Source organism: Enhydra lutris, unplaced genomic scaffold, assembly GCF_002288905.1.
Source record: "Enhydra lutris kenyoni isolate GAN:26980312 unplaced genomic scaffold, ASM228890v2 scaffoldscaffold17, whole genome shotgun sequence".
Taxonomy (NCBI): Eukaryota; Metazoa; Chordata; class Mammalia; order Carnivora; family Mustelidae; genus Enhydra; species Enhydra lutris.
Window position 1 is genome coordinate 21,692,537 of NW_019154101.1, and position 23,960 is coordinate 21,716,496.

At 38.6% G+C, this 23,960-nt stretch overlaps 1 protein-coding gene across 1 annotated transcript in view; it reads left to right on the plus strand.

Annotated features, from left to right (window-relative positions):
• LOC111147829 (R-spondin 3) overlaps positions 1-23,960 on the plus strand; it is an 88,336-nt gene that overhangs the window by 9,661 nt on the left and 54,715 nt on the right. The window lies entirely within an intron of this gene.

Consider the following 23,960-nt stretch of genomic DNA (forward strand, 5'->3'; position numbering starts at 1 on the left):
CAAGACTGAGAACTACTATTGGACCCTTAATTCAAGAATAACTATTACAGCTGGGCAACTGTTAAATACAATGCCAGTTTCATGGGGATTAGACAAACAAAATGGACTTGTGTGGGGTGTGGTAAGAGATGAGATATAACATCATCTGAGCAGATAGTAGTTTAAAATATAAAGTAGTCCGATAGCCTCGTATTGTTTATCAGTAGAGTATTGTTAAACTTGTGGCACTGACCAGTGGAGACAAGATTGTCTGATAGGGAATTGTCTCAGCCAGAGAGTCTAAGAAAAGGGAGCAAAGTGCACACAGTAAGACATGGTACTGAGTTTAACAGACACTGACTTCCCAGGACAAGAGCATTGCGACTGGGCAAGGTGCAACCAGAGGGGAGTGTGCTTGCTGCTGAACCCTCCCGTGGCTGAGTGAGGCACTAAATGGATAAAAGATGGGGTATCAGCCATACCAAAATTTTTTTCAAAGCTACTTAATGATAAACAACTGTTCTCAGGTCTTACCAGATGATTGGTAATGTGCCCCAGAGTACTCTTTGTCTTCAGAAAACATGTCATGGTTAGAAAACTGCGTAACAAGAAATAAACATTCTTTTCTTTTATAGTTTCTACAATTCCTGACTAACTCCAGATTGACTACTGTTGATCAGTAAAACTACTATAAATAACGTAGTTTTAACTCCATCTCAATGGGTTAAGTTTTGTGTGGTAGGTTGTTTATTTGTGAACTTACTGCTTTTACTCCTCTCCTAATGGGCTCTCCTTTGGGTGGTTATCTTCATTACGTCTCATTTATTATTCTTTCCTAGTCCACGAAAGATTTCCAAACCTTGTCGTAAACCAGGGAAATCTCCATGTAAAAGCAAAGTGGAAGTCTGGGCTTCCTGTCAGACTTAATTCTGCTTGTTAAGGGGGCTCCTTGGGAGAATTCGGGTTCTAGTGAGTCACTAGGCCAAATCCCAATAACCACAATTGCCAAAAGTAATTAAACTGAGGAAAGCCAGGCTCCTGGGGAGGAGGGTCATCACAGCACACTTGAGCCACTGCCCCGTGGTCAGACCTAGTTACTTGTCCCTAAGGATTGGGAGCAATCATGAGTTATGGAGAGCAGGAAATCCACCAGAAAACAATGCTTTTCCACCAATTTTTTTCTTCAATAGATTATTCACCTTAAGCAGGCAAGAGATCAAAATATGCCCCTGGTATACATGCACAGATCATGTCACCATCATCTTAACAACCACTTTGTCTGCCTGCAGGGGGGCAAATGCACACGTGCAAAATTCCTGCCGTCTCCAGTTGCAAGTTTTCTCCTCCCTCCCTCAGTAGATAAAAAGAACCTAAGGAATTTAGTCTAAGGCTTTGTAAAAGAGGTGTCTGATTAGGATGGGAAGGGAAGAGATCCCTGTAAACATCCTAAAGTCAGTTCAGATATAGTATATTGAAGTAACGTTTGGAAATAAGAAAATTGCAGTACATTTCCAGGACAAGGGTTCTAAAACCTCCAGAGCTCAGAAAGGGCCAAGAGTGTACTTAGGATTTCTTGTACTGAAAAGAATACCATTTAGAAACATGATGCTGTAAGTAGCTAAGGAGAAGTTATCAGTAAGTGGTGCTCTAATTTTAAACTTTGAATATGTTAGAAATTAGAAGATTGTTAAACCTTTTTATAGGAATAGATTCATACAGCACAAATGCATCTGTGCTTAATAACCTAAGCGAAAGTCCGCCTTTGAAACTACTGGCATTGCCTCAAACATCCAGAAAAGATACGCTGTCTACCTCATGTGATGGATCCCACTGTTCAGTGCCCTTAAATGTGATAGGTTCAAATTTCTTTATAATTCAGAATAATTTCAGCGTATTTCAATATTCCTATGACTTTGGGTCACTAGCTCTTTTTGTTTAAACATGTGGCTGGGTGATATTGTTTAATCTTAAGTCCACAGAGAGGCAGGCAGTCAGATTCTTTTTCTGACCAGCCTTCTGGGGCAACTGGCAATCTCCAGGTAACATTTGGCTAACAAACCCTGACCTCCTGTGCTGTGCACACTGAAGAGTTACAATGACCAGCAGTCAATATGATATCACCAGTTTAGTGGCACTATGTATTTAATTTTCTTTGGTCTTGAATTTGACCATGAGACAGACTAAGAAAAGAAGATTTTATTTTTTAAAGACTTAGCAGCAAGACTGTAACCGTTAGGGGTGCCTGGGTGGCTCCCTCAGTTAAGCAATTAAGTGTCTGCAGCGCAGGTCAGGATTGGGATCAAGCCCCGCGTGTCTTACGTGTCTCATTGGGCTCACTGCTCAGTGGGGAGACCGCTTCTCCCTCTGCCCCTGGCCCCTGCTCATGCTCACTCTCTCTCTCTCTCAAATAAGTAAGTAAAATCTTAAAAAAAAAAAAAAAAAGACTGTAACCTATATTTACTTGTGTCATTACTTTTTGGTGGCATGTCATTTCTGCCAGGAAATACAAAAGATACAGACAAATGCTGCTTGGCCACAAACTATATGAGCACATACTGAGCTGCTGAAGATTTGTTTCTTACAGAATTCAGTCTTGCTTTTCCAATTTATGACGTATTTGTTGATCTAAGTCCAAAAGGACCTTCATTACTGTTTGGTAACAAGAGAAAAAGCCCACAGGTGGCATCTTCAGCTCCTCCTTCTTCCATTTACCCAGTCACTTCCTGTCATCCTCATGGTAACTCTTAAGCCCCTTCTACAAAGAAAGGGCAATCTCTCTTTCCTATAGCACATTTCCAAGACATCCACCCAGCTTTCCAGTTCTGTTCAGAGCTTGATGAAGATCCAAGCTGCAAACATGAATCAGTGGGATTCCCTTCGAAGTCATTTACACTTGCAGGATCATGTCGATGCATACTTGACCCTAGTATCAATAATCAGTAGCATGTGCCATTCCACCCAGCATTGCGCTTCCAGGACCCAGCCCTGATTCATGTGTGTTTCCAGACTTGTGAGCATTATGTGTCCATACCACAAAGTTTAATTTCTAATAGACTAAAGGAGAGTTCTAGAAGAAGGAGCTCCCAGCCATTTCAGGCTACCACGGCCATTTTCAGCAGCCATGTGGACTTCTCACTGACATTTCAGAAATTCATTAAAAACTGCCTCTGATTTTAATATAGTTCCCATACTATAATGGAGAGCTTTTAATCCCAGAAGGCTTTACGTAATAGTTTTTAACCAAACCTCTTAACAGGCTGAGGGGCAAAAGTGCTACCGTTCGTCAGGTAAGAACATGTTTCAGTTGATTCTTGCCAAGATGTTCCAGTGCAGGATGTTTTCTCTACCCTTCCTAGCCCCAAATCACTTCCTCAAATACTCTCCAAATTCCAAACCAATACGAAGATGAGTTGAACAGTCTTAATTTTAGAATCTTCCAAAGAAAAAAATAAATACACAGACAGCTGAGTTAATTTATAAAACACTGCTGCATTTATCTTGGCAGATTTCAGTTCTCTCTTGTCTAAGTCTTGCATGTTAACTCTTACTCAGCAGCTCATGGGAGCAGCAAGTCATTTCTATATATTAAGCACCTTGGGAGCAATTGAACAAAATAAGTTTGGTGTTTCTTCACACTTCTTGTACACATTTCTTTTCTCATACACAATTTATTTGCTGGGTCGCTGAAACCTAATTAATCCCTTTAAACCTGAAGCAAATGGAGAGTCATTTTTACAAGAAGAATAAACAAAAGTGGCTGTTGAGATACTTGACTTGAATTGGCTACACACTGAAGTACCTTTTTGTTAATACAAACCCTTCATATTCTAGCAAGTGGCTCCCTGAAATTCTAGGACTGCTTAAAATTATAGGACCAGGGACCAGGAATCTCCCTTCCCCCGTGCCAGTTCCCTGCTCCTGGGAGCATGCCAGCAAGTTTGCAGGATTCATTCTGACAACTGTTCTGGTGTAAATATTTAGAGAAATCCTTTCCATTAGAAATTAAACAAAGTGTAAGTAGCTGTTCCTAAATGATAGATCTTATTAATGTTTGCAATAGCAGGCTTTATGCTGTCTGATGTACAGACTCCAATATACTGGAAAAGACTAAGGGTAAAAGAATCAAGACAGGAATTACATATAACTGTACCAAATGTGAACTGCAAAATTTTATTTTAACTTATCACTGTAGAGATGTGGTTTCATTTGCACAGAATATAGGGGAAATGAGTTAATTTAAGTTAAAAATAATAAAAATTTGCTACTGGTATTCTCAGGGTTTAAAAAGATGGGGTATCAGTGATTACAGCTCTCTTTATCAACATGTTCAAAAGCAGTTCTTACCTATTTCTCCATGTCCCCTCCAAAATAAAGTAATACATCTGAGATCCTACCTTACATACGCTCTAGTTTCTCTATTATTATTTAAAGACTATGAAGAGGGGTAATGGCTAGGCTCTGGTGCTTACATCAAATATCACTTGTTAAAATAGGTTGGTACCCTAGCCTCAAGGGGCCAGAGCTCCCCCATGTTCCACTCTGCCCCTTCCTGTTTGCATGGTATTTTCAGGTATTTATATGTACTAGGGGATAACATAGCTAAGTAATTGAAAGCATCAGAGGCTTCATTGACTGAATTTAAAATTATTTATATACTATTAATGAATACTATGATACTTGACTAGAAAAGGTGTATATTCTTTTGACTAGTTATTATTTCTCCCTACCTTTGATGATTTAGAGCCTACACTAAAATCTAAAAAGCCTTGAATTTTAATTCACCTCCTTTATTGTTGTCACTATCTCAGATTTCTCATTAGTATATGCTGTTTCCTTTCTTCATAGGAATAGGATTTTTTTTTCTTTTTTACATAGGATTTTTCCCCTCTGTGGAAAAGCACTCTAGAAAAAAGATGCTATGTAAATAATGTTATTAAAATATCTACAATGAGATTTTACTTTTCCTTGTTTTGCTTCAAATGTGTAATGACAATCATTCACTGCTGAGTCTTCACCTGAATCCCATTTGAATCCCAAATTTATCCACAATTTATCAAAGAAAATAATAAAAAGAAATTTAAGGAAGAAGAAATGGAAACTTCATAAACTTAATTGCAGAAGAATAACATCTTTCTGATTGCATTTTTCAGATCCAGATCTTCTGGAGTTTGGACTATCGTTCAAGAAATCCCATGTTAGGGGGCAGATGGATTGATTTCTAATAACATTCTGCTGTATACTTTAGATAAACCATTTATTTAGTCTATGATTGCATTGCTCCCACTATAAAATGAGAGTCCTGATCTTTTACTTATCCGAAACCAAGAGACAGATCTCAGAGTCCCCCCAACAGGAAAATCAAAGAGCTCTTCCTTTTCCTTCTTGTAGCATGCTGTACCCTTAGATTGTTGTCAGTCAGAACTTCAAGAATGTGGAGTTAGGGCTTCAATTCAAAAGTGTGAGTTTTTCTTTATACTTTCATGGATTTTTTTAGACGATATTTTTTTAAAGCCAACAAGTGAAAACGAAATTCTTTTGGGAGAAAAATATGAGGAAAAATTGAAATTAAACTTGGTCCTAATTAAAACAGCATAAATTCATTCAGCAGTGATTTATTGAACATTTAGTATGTGCTAAGATTACATAAGTCAGCACAGCACACATCAAACCTACCTTTGGGGCATGTCACAGTGTTTAAAGAAAGAATATATGAACCTAGAATTAAACATTATTTGGCTGAAGATAAATCAGAGCTGTTAGATATTCTTTCTAAGTTGTATAACATTTCTTTTTAAGGCTTGTTTAAACAGAATTGGAAATTAATGAGATGGTTTACAAATGAGCCAATGCACACCCAGATTTTTCTCTGGAAAACAAGGATACCAGATAGCACGTGAGGATGAGGCAGGAAGGTAGAAGGAAGATCAACAGAAAACACTGGAATTTATTGGGCCTCCCAGTATTATCTTGTCTGAAAATTTATGACCAATGGATAAGAGTCATCGTTCAGCATGATGTCTGTGACAATCATAGGAAGTATGCTATGCGTACTATAAACGTAGTTGGCATTGTTAGGTAAAGCTTGTAAGGGAATGACATAGTTTGGCTGAGCAAATTTCCCTTTTCAGCACATTGACTAATTTCTATAGTTGAACTTTCCATGCTAGTTCACTAACTGGAATTACTTTTACCAAACAAATACTAAAATATTGAGTGTTTAAAAATAGTGCATTTTTGTCCATCTCACGGAGGCATTTTTCAAACCTTTCATGGCAACCCCTTGACCACTACATGGGACATAGCTTCCAGACTGCTTGAAGCACCACTTTGGCAAACACATATCAACATGTTTTTGGATTTCTTATGTAAGTCTGTTGATGACCTTTCCTAACATCAACTGATAGCTTTAAAGAGGTCAGTTGCCAGAATTCAGAGCCTTGAAAATAGCACGTTCCAGTTCTTCTCTGTATGTTATTACTAACTTGTGAAAGCCAGGTGCTTTTATGTGTATTATCTCTTGTAAACCTCACAACATATTTTAACTGTTTTAAAAATGAAGAAACTGAGGCCCCAAACCATTAAGCAACTGACCAAAGTGGCAGCCAACAATGGTAGACATAAGAGTATACCCAGATCTTCTGGCTCAAAGAACAGCTTTCTCATTACACTCTGCTTTTCATCAAGAAGACAGTGAGGGAGGTTTAAATGAGGGGGAGTTCTCTCTACAGCTGAGAGGGTACTACAATGGCTCCTTAGACAAGAAATGAGGTTGAGAGAGAGTAAACTGAGCTAACTGACAGAAGTGGTTACTTGGGAAGAGCAGTGAGAAGCCTTTAAGCCATTTTTAAAGCAGGGGCCTGATAAAATCTTAACGATTCTTCCTAAAAGATCGCTGTAATTGCTAAACAGTAGCAGTAGTCTTGGTGGGAAGTGGAAAGATGTGAGCTCTCTGAGCTAAGGATGTAGAATCCATAGGGAGGAGCGGTTGGAGTTGAGGGTGAGTGGGGCTTCTAGAATCTTAGCTTTGGGAATGGTTTGATGCCATTTGTGTCAATAGAAAATATTAGACAAAGAGCATGTGTTTAGTAGGTAAGTAAAACAACATGTTTTACTAGGTAGGGAGATTTTGGTGAGTAGTGTATGCAGCATAATCCCCTCAAATTATTTAAGGAAAAAAGAGTCCAGGGAAGTAGGTAGCTGACTGTAGCCGTTTTGTAGTGGACCCGAGAGTAGAAACAAGTCCCTTGGTCATTCTGTAACACCAAAGGCCACAGAGCAGATAGGTTCGCAGGATGGCCTTCCAGAGACGTGTTCTCTGACTCTTCTGGCAATCTGATTCTTATTTGTTTAATTAATGGTCATTTCAAAGAGAATTTTCTGCTCACTGGATCAATACTTACTTCACAATCTCCTTATTTCCTTACTCCATGAGATCCAAATCTAAAAAGTTAACTATAACCTGTTACCCTAGTCTAACATGACTCATGACAGGGCACAGTTTTAAAACAACAAACCAGTTACACATATTCTCGTCAAATACACTTGTCAGTTTTCTCATCAAATGTATTCCTAGTCTGTTCTTGGGAATGATTAGATTCCAATCTGGCCCTAGTTGGTCAAGTATCACTTACGCCCACTGTTAACTATAACATATCAATATAATTTTGCACAGTTTATGAACATTGTCTCATTTGAGTTTTTCAGCACCCCCCTGAAATGGGTGAGCAGGTTTTACCATTCTTGTTTTATAGATCAAGCTTAAAGATGTTAAGTGATTTGTATAGTGTCACAAAGCTAGTAAATTTGAGCAGAACTCAATCTCAAATTTCTGAAAGGGACATATTTGTTTTGTTTTACTACAGTTCATGGCCTTTTCCTTTGTGACCACGATCCCTATTTATCTCCTGTGAAGTTCCTCCTATTAGTATAATTTCCTTGGTGTGTGACAACAAAAACGTGTAAATTAGGGGAAATCTCTATTATGGATTACAGTATTCTTACTGGCTGACAAGGTGAATTGGTGGATCATTAAGGTCCTTTCCCTTTAAATATCCATGTGTGAGCCCATCCACAGGAAAACAGATGCTGAGGGAAAAGGCTGCTAAATAAGCCATTTTAAAGACTGAACAAAAATGCTACCAAGTCCAAAAATAAAATTAAGCCCATGGCTCCTCTAATGGTCCTTATAAACTAAAAGAAACCAAAAATAGAGACTTGTAGTGATATACATTTGTCTCTCCTTATCTTCAGGGAACACATTCCAAAACCCCCCAAGTGGATGCCTGAAACCAGGGATGGTACCAAACCCTATATGTACTGGTTTTTTTTCTACACATACCTACCTATGTTAAAATTTGTAAATTAGGCACAGTAAGAAGTTAAACAGTAATAACTAATAATAAAATAGAACAATTATAATGACATACTGTAATAAAAGTGATGTAAATGTGCTCTCCCTCAAAATATTTTATTCTACTCTACGCCCCTGCCTTCTTCTTGTGATGATTAAGATGACAAAATGTCTACATGATGAGATGAAGTGAGGCGAATAACAAAAACATTAGGCTACAATAGACCTTCTGACACTATGTTAGGAGGCTCATTTGCTCCCAAAATATGGTTTCCACAGATAACTGAAACTGAAAAGCAAAACTTTGGAGAAGGGAGAGGACTACCAAAACATTCTGTTAAATGATTTAAAAAAGACCATTCCTATTTTGCTATTTCATCATCTTTAATTAGTATTTTTGTTAGATATATAGAATAATGAGGGGCGTCTGGATGGCTCAGTGGATTAAAGCCTCTGCCTTCGGCTCAGGTCATGATCTCAGGGTCCTGGGATCGAGCCCCACATCGGGCTCTCTGCTCTGTGGGGAGCCTGCTTCATCTTCTCTCTCTACCTGCCTCTCTGCCTACTTGTGATCTCCCTCTCTCTCTCTGTTAAATAAATAAAGTCTTTAAGAAAAAAAAAAAAGAATAACGAATTAGGTTTCTGAAATCAGCTCCCTAATAAAAATTGATCAGTGCACTTTCTGGTGGTACAGTGTCCAAACCAGCATGCCTGTCGGGGGTATGAAGCAAAATGAGCCATATTATGTCTCTTTTTGTAACAAAAGGTTTTGGTTCTGTAGTCTCAATGTAGAGTGATTGTTTTTATTTAAGAATTTATTTGAGAAAGAGAGAGAGCATGAGAGGGGAGAGATTAGAGGGAGAAGCAACCTCCCTGGTGATCAGGGAGCCCAATGTGGGACTCAATCCAGGGGCTCCAGAATCATGACCTAAGCCAAAGGCAGTTTCAGTTGCTTAACCAACTGAGCCACCCAGGCATCCCTAGAGTGATTATTTATAATGGACCACAGGAAAATATGTTTTATCTAGTGAGGAAGGCAGAAAGCCAGAGGAATACTTGGCAGGTGTCTTTGCTCCTACTCTGGGCAGTTTTCCTGACTAACTTCACAGGTCCTGTCTCCCCAGTGACTGTCACCAGAATTGAACATCAGGGATCTCAAACTCTGGAAAATGTAATTGGATATTGATGCCGTAAGAAACTAAGCTTAGCTCCAGCATTTGGCTCTCTGGCTTTGGAAAGAGCTCAGATTCCAAACCTAAATTCATGCATGCTCAGGTGTGATGGCTGAAATGCTGGGTTAGAAGAATCTCCCCAACTTTGTTTTCTGAATTCCTATAATATATGAACGTTCCCTAGAATTCCATCATCTTTCAAAACTGTAATGTTTCCTTGTTATCTTCACAGTAAACTCCCTAGCCTGCTATTCATGCTCCTGATGTTTGGTCTTAACTTTTGCTCCCCTTTATTTCTTTCCATAAATTTTATGTTTTAGTGAAATCAAAAAACCTCTGAAGAGTGCCACCAAGGCTAGGTGATCCTTCCTTGTGAAGGCACCAAATTTCCATAAGTCTCAGTTCTTGATTTTGGATGGGTTTATTTTTTATAAAACTAAGGGATTTATTTGTTCTATGTGATTTATTATGAACTCATCAATATGCATAGTCCTGGGCTATCTCTTTGGGATAAAAAGGGAGAAAAGACAAGTCCAGCCCTTAGGACCTCAATATAGTCATTTTTACCTGCTTTTTTCCCTCCTTCAGGCCCCTGCCCTTCTAATTGGATATTTCTGAATCCCTGTATCTCAATCAATTACATCATTTTGTTCCTGGTCTCCCCACTTAGAAACACAATCAACATTTGTTATTCCTTTGTTTACCCATTTATTAGGTTTTTTTCATTTGCCTGTTTAAAATTGATTGTCAAAACCTTGCCCGTTCTTCTTGGGAGATAACTTTAAAATCCATCCCCTCTTTTCACATTACTCCCATTAGTGCTGTTCTAATTCAGCCAACAGCAGTGCCAGTTATCAAACATAACATAACATCCCATTAACTTTTAGTTTCCCCTCCCCAGAAATTCTTCTCTTTGTCATCAGAGTATTTGCTTAAAACCAAATTAAATCATGTTGCTGACTTGTCTATAAACAGTTCCTTCAAGTTCTATGAAAGATTAAATTCAAGCCCCCACCCAGTTTCCCCATATTTCTCGAAATCCAGCTCAAACGTCAGGATTCCCAAGTAGGTGGTTCCAGATGGTTAGTTGTCTCCTTTCTGCTAAGGCCTTGTACATAGTATTTACGACACTGGCTTTACTCTGTTTATGGTCTCTCAGCATACTTCAGACTCCTAGGTTTTATCCATCTTTCCATCCAAAGCACCAAGCACTATTTAACAAACTCTCTTAAGGAAAAAGGAGAAAATGTATTGGGTGTGCTCTGTGGTACTAGAACTTCCTGAAAGACAGGCAGGTTTATGTTCAAAATAGGGAGATGTTTTAAGATGTTCAGTATGTAGAGATGCTATAAAATAATTATACTGGCTGCCCCCAAAACACAAGATTTGTTTTACTAGACATGATTAAATGGACTCTTCTGGGGAGGCTGTTTGAACTAAATCCCTCTAAACTTCCAAAGTTTTATTATTCTATGACTAGAAGCTAATTAACTATGTGGTCCACAGTGTTCTCATCTGAAACTAGAAAAGGAAGAGCTCTAAAATGCTTTTAAGTTCCACAGTTATATTCACCGTTCTCCCAAATCTTCTTTATGTATTCATGCATAACACTCTTGCTCCTAACACTGTCTTCTTCCCTTTCTATTTGTCAAAGTTCTTTTCCTTCAAGTCCCATCACTGTTACTGACTGCTGTCTGGCATCTTCACATACCTTAGCCGTCCGCAACTGCCCCTGCCTTGGAATTTCTGCTGTGCTATGATTTCTAGTCTGTATATTGATGGGCCTTAAAAAATAAAAAGACTGTTTTACCAACTGTATTGTAGGCTTCTTGGAGACCATGTTTTGTTTCTGAGTCCCTGGAAGAGTTATCACTGAATAAATACTTATTTGTGAAAATGGCAAGGATGTGATAACTAAAAGTAGGGTATCTGTATCACCTGTGTCACATTCACCTGAAGTGCTTCCTATAGATGCACTTATAGATGCACCTGGGCCCACCACTTCATTCCTAAATCAGAATTTTTTAGAATGAAACCTATGCATTCACATTATTAAAAAGTACTCTGGCTCAGTTTTATACACAGTAAAATTTTAGACCCTTACTGGCAAAGACTGTCAGGTTCTTTATACCATTCTGGTATCATTTCCATGGCACACCTTACCTCTTTCGGTATGTTTGAGCAGGTCCTTGTCTTCAGTGGATTGCTAGAGTCCCAGAGGATTTCTTGCCCAGAATGTGGGGTGAGAGCACCATATCTGATGCTCACTAAAAGCTGCATCTGTGATCCTTCAAAAGTAGTCTCTTATTATGACTGTTAGTGAGTCCTTGGCTCTCCAAATTTCCCCAAATCTGTGTTAGAAGAAGCATCAGCATCTGCCCTCTCTCCAGCCTCCTTGCTTGAAGGTTTTTGAGTCATTATTGACTGAATCTTCACAGCTGCCTTGAATAAGAGTGGAACTAGTACATGGTTATACTTAGTACTTCCTGGGTAAAATGAAATGCCTTACGCATCCTGACTTGTTACGAGTGCCTGTAAGAGTGCTAGGTGCTTACATGTGATCCTATTTAATCCCCCTAGTACCTATCAAGTAGATATTCCCACATTACAGATAAGAAAGCTTAGGTTCAAAAAGCAACTTGTGTCTAACCAGACTGTGAACTCCTTGATACAGATGATTGGTTTAATTCCTCTTCAGGTGGTCATTCACTGTGTATGGATGTTGGAGAGTTTAATTGTCTAAATAAGTAGCTGAATAAAGAGATAAAATTTGGCTATTCAGCTAGTAAATCTCAAAACTCTGTTTGAGTCCGAAGCCAGCTCATCACCTCCCAGTCCCTGTGCTCCTCTGGGAAGTGTGCAGGACCCATTTCTAGATGAGACGGTGATGCCGTAAACCACGCCCATGAAGTACAAAAATGAATCAAATTCACAAAGGTGTGTATCAGCACCTTCTGCTCTGTCAGCAATTTTGTGACTCTAGGAGAAACATCCACTTATTTTTCCTGCTCAGGATTTTAGATGGGTCGCATAAAGCTGGATTTATTTAACGGTATACCCGCTATTTTCACATCTTCTTGTGCCTGTTAAAATACCGCAGGTCTTTCGCCTGCTGTCTGCTTATGCTAAGACCTCAGCCATCAATATGCTACTTCAGCATGCTATGTGGCAAGAATATCCGAGTTTATTCATCATATAACAAAGTCGAGTTTGTTTTTAGCACAAACTGAGGTTTGTTTCATTCAAGAATGCAAACTTAGTAGTTATGGAATAACACACATGCAGGTTCATTACCATTAAACTATCACATTTTCTGTTTATGTTGATTTCTAATTAATTCTCTCCTTAAAAAAAAAAAAAAAAAAAAAAAAAAAAGGTTGGGGGTGGAATGGCTCACTCAGCCAGAGCAGAGCACATAATGATTCCCACTGTTGGATGAACACTGTTGGATCTGTCTCATGAAAAATGCTGCTATTACCACCCACTAACTCATCAACAGGTCCTGGCTCTCTATGGAATCTGGGTCTTCATTACCCCTATCCACTCCCTCTTGTCCTCTATTCACCTCCACTTGGGAACATGGCCACTTGGAAAAAGGGAAGCTTTCCCTCCCTTAGCAACAGCTGGAGATGCTGATTCAGTACCTTACATTTTACACCCGTAGCAGGGTGCATTAACCTTGTGATAAATTTCGACTTGTGGTTAGGAAAAAAAAACACTGTTTTTTGGTTGTACAAAATGCTTTCTGTTGCAGTGTCAACAGCAGAATCAACTATAGCTATCTGGTAGGTCACAGTAAAACTAATATGGTTTTCACTACTTTTGAAGAATCAACTTTGGAATTAGCCCACAAGCTACTAATGTATTTAATGGAAAAAAGAACATAACATAGACATTCTAAAAGGAAGATTAGAAATGAAAACAGTAATGTTGTTGCTCTCAGTTACCTAGACTTTGTCAATGTTCATCACTAATGGCAAGAATTCAGGAAAATACAGAAACGATTATATGCAAGATTGCAAAATGTTTTATTTTTTATTCTCCTTATTTGTTCTTATAACCTCTTATATATTTCATAATTTTCCTGTGTCTCTTTACCACCACCACTATCCCCCCCCCCCCACACACAGTCCAGGAAAAGAGAACAAAAATGTAAAACTCCGAAGCAAACTAAAATTACTGCTCGAGAAAGGAGAAACAAAGGAGAAACGAAACGTTTCCAAGAGCAAAGAACAAGTAGATTGATGCACAGTCTCTTCAAAGATTAGAATCTGACTATAAATCTCTATGTTGTCAGGCTAGTCAGAACATTCTCCTCTAATATAAAATTTGATAAAACAACATGTTTTCAAGGAATACAAGATGCTATTTCCATTTCACGATCCATAAAATTAACAAAAATTAAAGTGAATGATTATTTTGGGCAAAATGTGTTCTTTCCTTTCGTTCTGATATTCACTTAGCAATGTAGAATCTAAATACAGTTGGCATGTAATCCCAGCTATTTACCTTGGTCTGCAAAGACCTGGCTCTACCCTCCTTCTCTAAACTCCTCTCTTACCATTCACAGTGCTGCAGTTTCATTGGTTCCCCTTGTGCTGTTGCTTCTGCCTGGTTCTTTCCCATAGGCTTTAAATCCTTTCCCTTGCTGGTGCTCCACCTGGAGTACTCTCCCTCCCTTAGTTTTTCATAGCTGACTCCTTCTCATTCTCCCAATCTCAGCTAAAGGGTGACATTCTAAAAAGTGCCTTCCCTGACCACTGTATTGAAAGTAGCTCCTCACAGTTATTCCCTGTCTTATTCACCTGTTTATTTCACTCAATATTCATCACAATCTTTAAGCATTTAATTATTTACTTGCTTATTAACTGATTGACATCATGAGATCAGGAACGAGATGTCTTGTTCACTCCTACATTTACTACATCATGTGTAGGGTTACGGTACATGGTGAGTTACCAGAAATTTTTGTTGAAAACCTTAATCATGGTTTCACAATGTGTATACGATGCAGCCCACTTTCATCTGTCTTTCATTTCTAGTCCTACTTCTGTAGCCTGTGGAGAGACAGAGCACAGCCCTTGGCCACCAAGTTGGCATCTAGCTACCAAATATTCATCATAGCTTAGATTTCAGGAATTCTATATCTGCCGTCATTTGCTAGCCATTTTTATAATATTTTGAGCTGGCTTGATTTTAGTGGAAAGTCTAGCTAATTGCTATTTAATGTTAGGTCTGTTTTATTGCTGTGGTTTTATTTTAAAGTATTTATAGAATATAAATATTAGACTCCCTTCAGGAAATTATTATTCAGTAAGAGAAAGAGAAAGATTTTCCAAGTTCTCAAAGAAATAGTTTCCATTAAAAACAGTATGTTTCCCCACATAATAATGGTGGAGCCCTAATGGGGTTGTATTCAGCAGCTGGTGAATACATTCCTTTCTGAGACTTTAGGAATTTGGTGAACCCATTGGTGTGGGCACACACTTTCAGAATATTCAAGGTTGATTCAGTGGGACAAAAGATGTGGCAGACGCTATTATCCTAACTGCTTCAGGTCAGTAAATGTCTGTGCTACTGACTTTGATAAAAGACCAAGTAGAGTGTGTGTATCATGTGTCTAGTTATGTATGTGGGCATTTTGTGTCTAATTACATACATACACATGTATGTATACATGTATGTATGTATGTATACATACATACATACACAATAAACATATGTACACACCATCAGATGCTACACTGCAAAAATAGCAAAATCTGTGTATGTTTGTATATATAAACATGGGGCTCTCTCAACAAATTACTAGTCAGAAATAATAGTGAAGGACTATGATAGGCTTATATTCATCCAGCTATCATCATTTGAGAATGTAAAGGGGCATTGCATGCCAATAGGTAATTATATTCATTCAAACGGCTTTTGATAATTTGCTGTCTGTACCTAACAAACGGGTGTGGAGATCTGGCCACTGTTTGATCTACCTTGGCTGCTTTAACTTACAAATAAATAAGAAACCTTGACTCTCAATATTTTCTGGGGTTGACTCAATAGAATTTGAAAGAGATTGCCAAGTAATTCAAAATTTTTTTTAATAATTTTGATTTTATTTATTTATTTAACAGAGAGAGAGATCACAAGTAGGCAGAGAGGCAGGCAGAGAGATAGAGAGCCTGATGCGGGGCTCCATCCCAGGACCCTGGAATCATGACCCAAGCCGAAGGCAGAGGCTCAACCCACTGAGCCAGCCAGGCACCCCACTAATTCAAATTTTTAACATTAGATTTTTCTTTTCTTTTTTTTTTAATTTATTTTCAGCTTAACAGTATTCATTGTTTTTGCACCAAACCCAGTGCTCCATGCAATCTGTGCCCTCTCCAATACCCACCCACTGTTTCCCCCCCCCTCCCCCCCCCCCGCCCCTTCAAAACCCTCAGATTGTTTTTCAGAGTCCATAGTCTCTCATGGTTCACCTCCCCTTCCCATTTCCCTCAACTCCCTTCTCCTCTCTAACTCCCCTTGTCCTCCATGCTATTTGTTATGCTCCACAAATAAGCGAAACCATATGATAATTGACTCTCTCTGCTTGACTTATTTCACTCAGCATAATCTCTTCCAGTCCTGTCCATGTTGCTACAAAAGTTGGGTATTCATCCTTTCTGATGGAGGCATAATACTCCATAGTGTATATGGACCACATCTTCCTTATCCATTCGTCCGTTGAAGGGCATCTTGGTTCTTTCCACAGTTTGGCGACCGTGGCCATTGCTGCTATAAACATTGGGGTACAGATGGCCCTTCTTTTCACTACATCTGTATCTTTGGGGTAAATACCCAGTAGTGCAATTGCAGGGTCATACGGAAGCTCTATTTTTAATTTCTTGAGGAATCTCCACACTGTTCTCCAAAGTGGCTGCACCAACTTGCATTCCCACCAACAGTAAGAGGGTTCCCCTTTCTCCACATCCCCTCCAACACATGTTGTTTCCTGTCTTGCTAATTTTGGCCATTCTAACTGGTGTAAGGTGGTATCTCAATGTGTTTTTAATTTGAATCTCCCTGATGGCTAGTGATGATGAACATTTTTTCATGTGTCTGATAGCCATTTGTATGTCTTCATTGGAGAAGTGTCTGTTCATATCTTCTGCCCATTTTTTGATATGATTGTCTGTTTTGTGTGTGTTGAGTTTGAGGAGTTCTTTATAGATCCTGGATATCAACCTTTTGTCTGTACTGTCATTTGCAAGTATCTTCTTCCATTCTGTGGGTTGCCTCTTTGTTTTGTTGACGGGCATCACATTACCTGATTTCAAGCTTTACTACAAAGTTGTGATCACCAAGACAGCATGGTACTGGCATAAAAACAGACACACAGACCAGCGGAACAGAGTAGAGAGCCCAGATATGGACCCTCAACTCCATGGTCAAATAATCTTCGACAAAACAGGAAAAAATATCCAGTGGAAAAAAGACAGTCTCTTCAATAAATGGTGCTGGGAAAACTGGACAGCTATATGTAGAAGAATGAAACTCGACCATTCTCTTACACCGTACACAAAAATAAACTCAAAATGAATAAAAGACCTCAACGTGAGACAGGAATCCATCAGAATCCTAGAGGAGAATATAGGCAGTAACCTCTTCGATATCAGCCACAGCAACTTCTTTCAAGATATGTCTCCAAAGGCAAAGGAAACAAAAGCAAAAATGAACTTTTGGGACTTCGTCAAAATCAAAAGCTTCTGCACAACATTAGATTTTTCTTAAAGCGAATAATGCCAGACACTCCAGAGGACCCATGAAACATCTGTTTCCATGACCATAACACTATATTAAACTTAAAAATTATTCTATAACAATCAAGACCCAAGGTATGATAGAAATATGCTGTCCTTTCTTAGGCAAATGTAAGTCTACATTTCCTTTAGGTGAACAGAGAATTGTAGTAAATGGTACCTAGAAAAACTTCTTTTTTTAATTTCAAATTATTTATTTCATAATTAAGCATCTCACAGTGTATATGATTTGAAACTTTATTCCTTTGCCAGATATTTATAGGAACAGCCAATTTAAAATCAGTTATTATGCTTTCTATTAAGTATTTACCTGTCTGGCATCTTTATTACTTTTAAAAACAAATAAATAGCTTATCTTTCATATTTAGTGCCTTCTGTTCAATAATCAAAACTCTTCATTGAGAACCCATTTAATCAGTAGCTGCCGTATGTAGAAGCTGGGAATTATCAAGAAGATTATGAAGACATTATCAAGACCAACTTTCAAGAAGCTTCCAATCAATGTGAACATCCTCATAAAAGGAGAGGACATGGAAGAAAGGACAGATGCAAAACTAGCTTTGATTACAGAATTCCACTGGCCTCTTATCCCTCCCCTATCACTTAAGGTCACTACAGGGAGAAGAGCAGGAAGTTAATGTTGTGAAGACAAGAATGTGTTAGGAAGAATCCAGTCTTTAAAATACTATTATAAAAAAAAAACTTTTATCAAATGTGTCAATTTATCTTTTATTCTTTGAATTATAAAATCACTACATTACTTTGATGTATTTATCACTTACTATAAACTTAAGTTAAACCTTTTATAAACCTAAAGCCTACCAAATGTTGTACTTCTGGGAATTCTCTAACCACAAATAAATGACCACCAGAGGTAATTGGCAGCATGCAATATTGGATTTCTTCCACACAGCAATTTACAGTAGATGTGAGTATATTTGCAGTTGGGTTTTAGAAGAGGATTAAACTAAGGCAAATCCTTGAAGCCTACACTAAAATTGTTACAGAAATGGAGCTTAGATGTCAATGCTGCAGTTGGTTCAGTATATCATAAGCATTGAAGAGCATAGCCAAAGATTGTGTATTTACCAAATGCTCTACCATTTAAAACTCTATGTTCTGGATGTTTTATCAAAGAAGTTAGTTGAGGGACACCTGGGTAGCTCAGTCGGTTAAGTGTCCAACTTTTGATTTTTTTTTTAAGATTTTATTTATTTGACAGACAGAGATCACAAGTAGGCAGAGAGGCAGGCAGAGAGAGAGAGAGGAGGAAGCAGGTTCCCCACCGAGCAGAGAGCCCAAGGGACTCGATCCCAGGACCCTGGGATCATGACCTAACCCAAAGGCAGAGGCTTTAATCCACTGCCCAGGCAACCCCCAACTCTTGATTTTGGCTCAGGTCATAATCTCAGGGTCATGAGATCAAGCCCCGAGTGGAGCAAGGTCGAACCCTCTTCCCCCTTTAGCTCCGAACTCAGCAGGGAGTGTCCTTGGGATTCTCTCTCTCTCTCCCTCTCTCGCTGTCCCTTCCCCTGACACTGCTCTTTCTCTCTCTAAAATAAATAAATAAATCTTTTTAAAAAATGGATCAACTCTCATGACTATAGCCTTTATGTTGTATCAATTATGCATCACAAGATTATCAAATAGAGAAATAGTAGGAAGGCTCAACAGCTAGAGAAATTGAAGTCACTCAGGGAGTATCGACAGTTCTGACACTGAAAACTGGTTTAAATTATGCATTAATATATACTCTTTTCATACTTAACCTTTGTATACCAGTTAGGAAAAGATGTTTTCCTATTTCCCAATTTTAGGGAAAGATACACTAATTTTACCATGTATTTGGCACATTTGTAAAAAAGAAAGCCCTAACTTAAAGTTTGCATGAATTTTGCTCATTGTTCCACTCATATTTATCCTTGTTACACTTCTAAAGTTTGCTTATGTGTAAAGAAATTGTTACCAGATAACAAAGATCTAGATTCTAACCTTTGATGTAAACTTGCAATTTGCCTTACATTTTTAGCATTTCTTTGAGTCCTAGTTTGAGGTTTCAAAATAAATAATTGTGATGGCTTCTATGTTTACTAACAATAGTTACTATAGTTAATTTAGCTTCTTGTGAGATGCATGCTTTGAAAGCAAAAGTGGTGTAGAAATACAAAGTATTGTTAAAAATCAGCTGAAAATATGTCTTTTTCTCCTACCAAATGTCCCTTATTTTAGACTGTTTCCTTCTTCTGGCATTCTTCATCTCCTCTTTCAAGGTGTCTTCTCTAATTAAGTAGCTATAGCCAGAGACTCTCATTTACATCTCTGGCAACCATTATAATATTAAGTTCCATCTATTAACCATCACTTCCGGATATTTAATAAAATCTGCAAAAGCAGTGACCCCAAGCCATGTTTCTATTTTTAGACTTTTTTATTCTGTGCACTGGCCCTACCACTCTAACCGTAGGCTTTCACTCCCACAGATGTCCCTCACCTTTTCTATTCACTGGCAGGAGCTCAAAACACACCTTCTCAAATCCTCTTTCTTGTTCAGTCCACGTTTTGTTACTCACCATTTTGATCGAGTCTACCTCCTAAATGTCCTTGGGAGTATTCATACCTTCCCCAACACATTACACTGCCTTTACTGTATTTTACGCTATCATCAGTCTTTTACCTTGATCGCTACATGAGTCTTCCAGTTTCTGTGCCTTTCATACTGCCAGAGAAATTACCATTCTAATACAAATGTGATCACGTCACTCACCAGATTGAAATCGCCCATATGAACAGAATAATTTCCTTGGCACAGCCCACAAAGTGTTCCGTAATCTAAATCTGTCCTCTGCTTCCAATCTTTTTATAGTCATCATTTTTCCATTAACCACTATTTAGGCATCAGTTGCACGGAACTCATGCCAGTCTCCTTCCTGGTGTGGATAATTGGAGTGTCCCCTCCTCTAGCCCCACCATGGCCACTTACATACTGATAACTTCAACTCATTTTCTTATTTTTATTTAAATTCAGTTAGCCAACATATAGTTCATCATTAGTTTCAGATGTAGAGTTCAACAATTCATCATTTGCATATAACACCCAGTGCTCATCACATCACCTGCCCTCCTTAATGCCCACCACCCAGTTACCCCATCCCGTCTACCCCTCTCCTCCAGCAACCCTCAGTATGTTTCCCATAGTTAAGAGTCTCTTATGGTTTCTCTCACTCTCTAATTACTTCCCATTCAGTTTCCCTCTCTTCCCCCTATGGTCTTGTGTACTGTCTCTTATATTCCACATATGTGTGAAACCAAATGATAATTCTCTTTCTCTCATTGACTTATTTCACTTAGCACAATACCCTCCAGTTCCATCCATGTCAATGTAAATGGTAAGTATTCATCTTTTCTGATAGCTGAGTAATATTCCATTGTATATATATATATATATCTTCTTTATCCATTCCTCTGTCGATGGACATCTCAGCTCTTTCCACACTTTGGCTATTGTGGACATTCTGCTATAAATATTAGGGGTGGAGGTGCCCCTTCAGATCAATACATTTGTATCCTTGGAGTAAATACCTAGTAATGCAATTGCTGGGTCACAGGGTAGCTCTATTTTTAACTTCTTGAGGAACCTCCATACTGTTTTCCAGAGTAGCTGTACCAGGTTGCATTTCCACCAATAGTGTAAGAGGGTTCCCCTTTCTCCACATCCTTGCCAACATTTGTTGTTTCCTGACTTGTTTGTTTTAGCCATTTTGACTGGTGTGAGGTGGTATCTCATTGTGGTTTTGATTTGTATTTCCCTGATGCCAAGTGATGTGGAGCATTTTTTTCATGTGTCTGTTGGCCATCTGTATGTCTTTGGAGAAATATCTGCTCATGTCTTCTGCCCAGTTCTTGACTGGATTATTTGTTTTGGGGGTGTTAAGTTTGATAAGTTCTTTTTTTTTTTTTAAGGATTTTATTTATTTATTTGACAGATCACAAGTAGGAGGAAAGGTAGGCGGGGGGCGGGGTATGGGGGAAGCAGGCTCCCTGCTGAGCAGGGAGCCAGATGCGGGCTCTATCCCAGGACCCTGGGATCATGACCTGAGCCGAAGACAGAGGCTTTAACCCACTGAGCTACCCAGGCGCCCCTGATAAGTTCTTTATAGATTTTGGATACTAGCCCCTTATCTGATAAGTCATTTGCAAATATCTTCTCCCAGTCTGTAGGTTGCCTTTTAGTTTTGTTCAACTTGTTTTCTAAGATTGGGTTTAAACCTTAAGTATTCTATGAAACCTCATCATCACTAACACCTCCATTGCTCATATGAAGTAATAGTCCAAATGCTGTTTGAAAAAAAGGTGATTCAGAAATACAAAATGAATTTATTATTAGAATGGAAAAGAAGAAGTATGAAAAAAATAGAATTTAAGGGGCACCTGGGTGGCTCAGTCAGTTAAGCATCTGTCTTTGGCTCAGGTCATGATCCCAGAGTCCTGGGGTTGAGTCCTGCATCGGGCTCCTTGCTCAGTGGGGAGTCTGCTTCTCCCTCTGCCCCTGCTCCTGCTCCCCACCACCAAATAAATAAATAAAATCTTTTAAAAAAATATAATTTAATTTTCTAAGTTTAGAATCATAAGATTTTTAAGGCTGAACGAGTTACAGTCAATCCAGACCAAAGTTTTCTGTGGTTTCCATATAAAAAGTAAAAACTTGCCTTAAGATGAAGTTTGGGAAATTTGTACCTAGTTGTGTAATACTGACTGTATAATTTGAGTGACCCTTATACAGCATTCAAGAAATAGTTACTACTCAACTGTAAAAAAAAAAACCTAGAATCATAGAATCTGAGCTTCACAGTCTCAATTTTTCCCACTTCCCACAGCATAACACTGAAACTTTCCTGAAGAAATGAAGTTTGCCATTATTTGTGCCTGCCCATAACTGGAACTTCCTGATTAAACACAAATAGAAATTTTCTTTGCCAATTAGGGCAATTATGTCTTCTTTACTTTTTCAAAAATCTACTTTGTCAAACACTTTTTTATAAAAAGGCAAAATATGAAAAAAAGCAAGCAAGAAGTATATAGCCCAACATTATGAGTTGATTGTTAGATTTCTTCAGTGAAAGTTTTAAAGAACTGAGCAAAATACCTTGGCACATCTCATAATTTTGGTGGGAACTGTTACCAACTATGGGTCCTTTTATGGGGCTTTTTCCCGGAGAAGTTTCCAAACACCCAAAACCCAAAATTTAAAATGAAATGTATTTTAAGGTATATCCTCTTTGAGGCTTTGCACCTCTAAATCATGTTTCTTTTCGTAACTGATTTAAAGTTATATCATAATTGACAGAAGTTTTGAGGTGCTTGAAATTACAATTCTGTTTCCTTTGAGCAGCTGCATTTCAGAGTTAGAGATAGGTTGCTGTGGACCAGTCAAACCCATCTGCATTCAAACTCAGAGTCACTTACTGCCCTGGGATTGAAGTGATTTTCTTTCAAAGTGAGGTCCACTTCTCCATAGACAGTTCTTATGAGAAGGTTTTACCTATATCTCTGGTGTCTTAAAATGGGCCAAACCAACTTCTGAGCACAGGACTCTTTCTTCATCCCTTTTCTTTTTTAGGGTCTTTCCCTACTTAAAATGTATGTACACGTTTTCTGTAAGTCTCCAATGCTGACTTACTGGCATGAAAAACGATTCTGTTACTTGGAAAACAGTTTTCACTTACAAGTCCCCCAGGTCCTATAATGTCTAAACCTCCTGTGCCATTTTATATGTCCGTCCCACCCCATAGAGGAGCATGTACAGGAAAAGCAAACTTCCCTTCCCCCACATATTTCCTCAGTTTATTTACAAAACGTCTTGGAATGAGAATGAGCTGCTTGTGGTTCCTGTGGCTGATTCAGGGATGGTTTCCTCTAGGCAGAGGATGCTGGTCAACCAAATGACCTCTCTACAGCTAACCCTTGCACCCCTGTGGTAAGGCTGATTGGGCTTATGGGTACCCCCTTCTAACTAAGCCTGGTGGGATTTGTTTTTGTGGTAAAGAACTTAGCAAGAACCAAACATCACTCTGAAGTCAGACCTGATAATGGCAAGGCCCATCAGAGCCCAATCCCACTACCAACAACAAAAGAAATCAGAATACATTGGGATACATTTACACTCCTGTGCATCAACCTTTGTTTCTCAGAAAGGTCACAATTTTTCCCTTCCAGATTCCTAGAAGGACAGTAAAGCTACTTATATTGTATTTGAACACAGAGTACATGAGAAGAAAACATCCCAAACACCAGATACTTGAGAGATGTACTTCAGTCAGCCCTTTTCCCTCAGCTTGTATGTATGTGCTGATGACCAGTTAATAGTCATAAAAAGGTTCAAAGTTGTGAAGATCTTTAAACATGAATCTTGCACATGTTTGTTTAAATCTGTTCAGACTTGCTAATGAATAATCTCACCACCACAGGAATATGTGTAGCTCTAGTCTTTAATGTCATGTCCTCACTAAATACATATTTCACTTGAATAGATGGAAGATGAAGACAAAAGAACTATAAGAATTCTCTCCCTTAGGGGTGCCTGGGTGGCTCAGTCATTAAGCATCTGCCTTCAGCTCAGGTCATGGTCCCAGGATCCTGGGATGGAGCCCCCCGTTGGGCTCC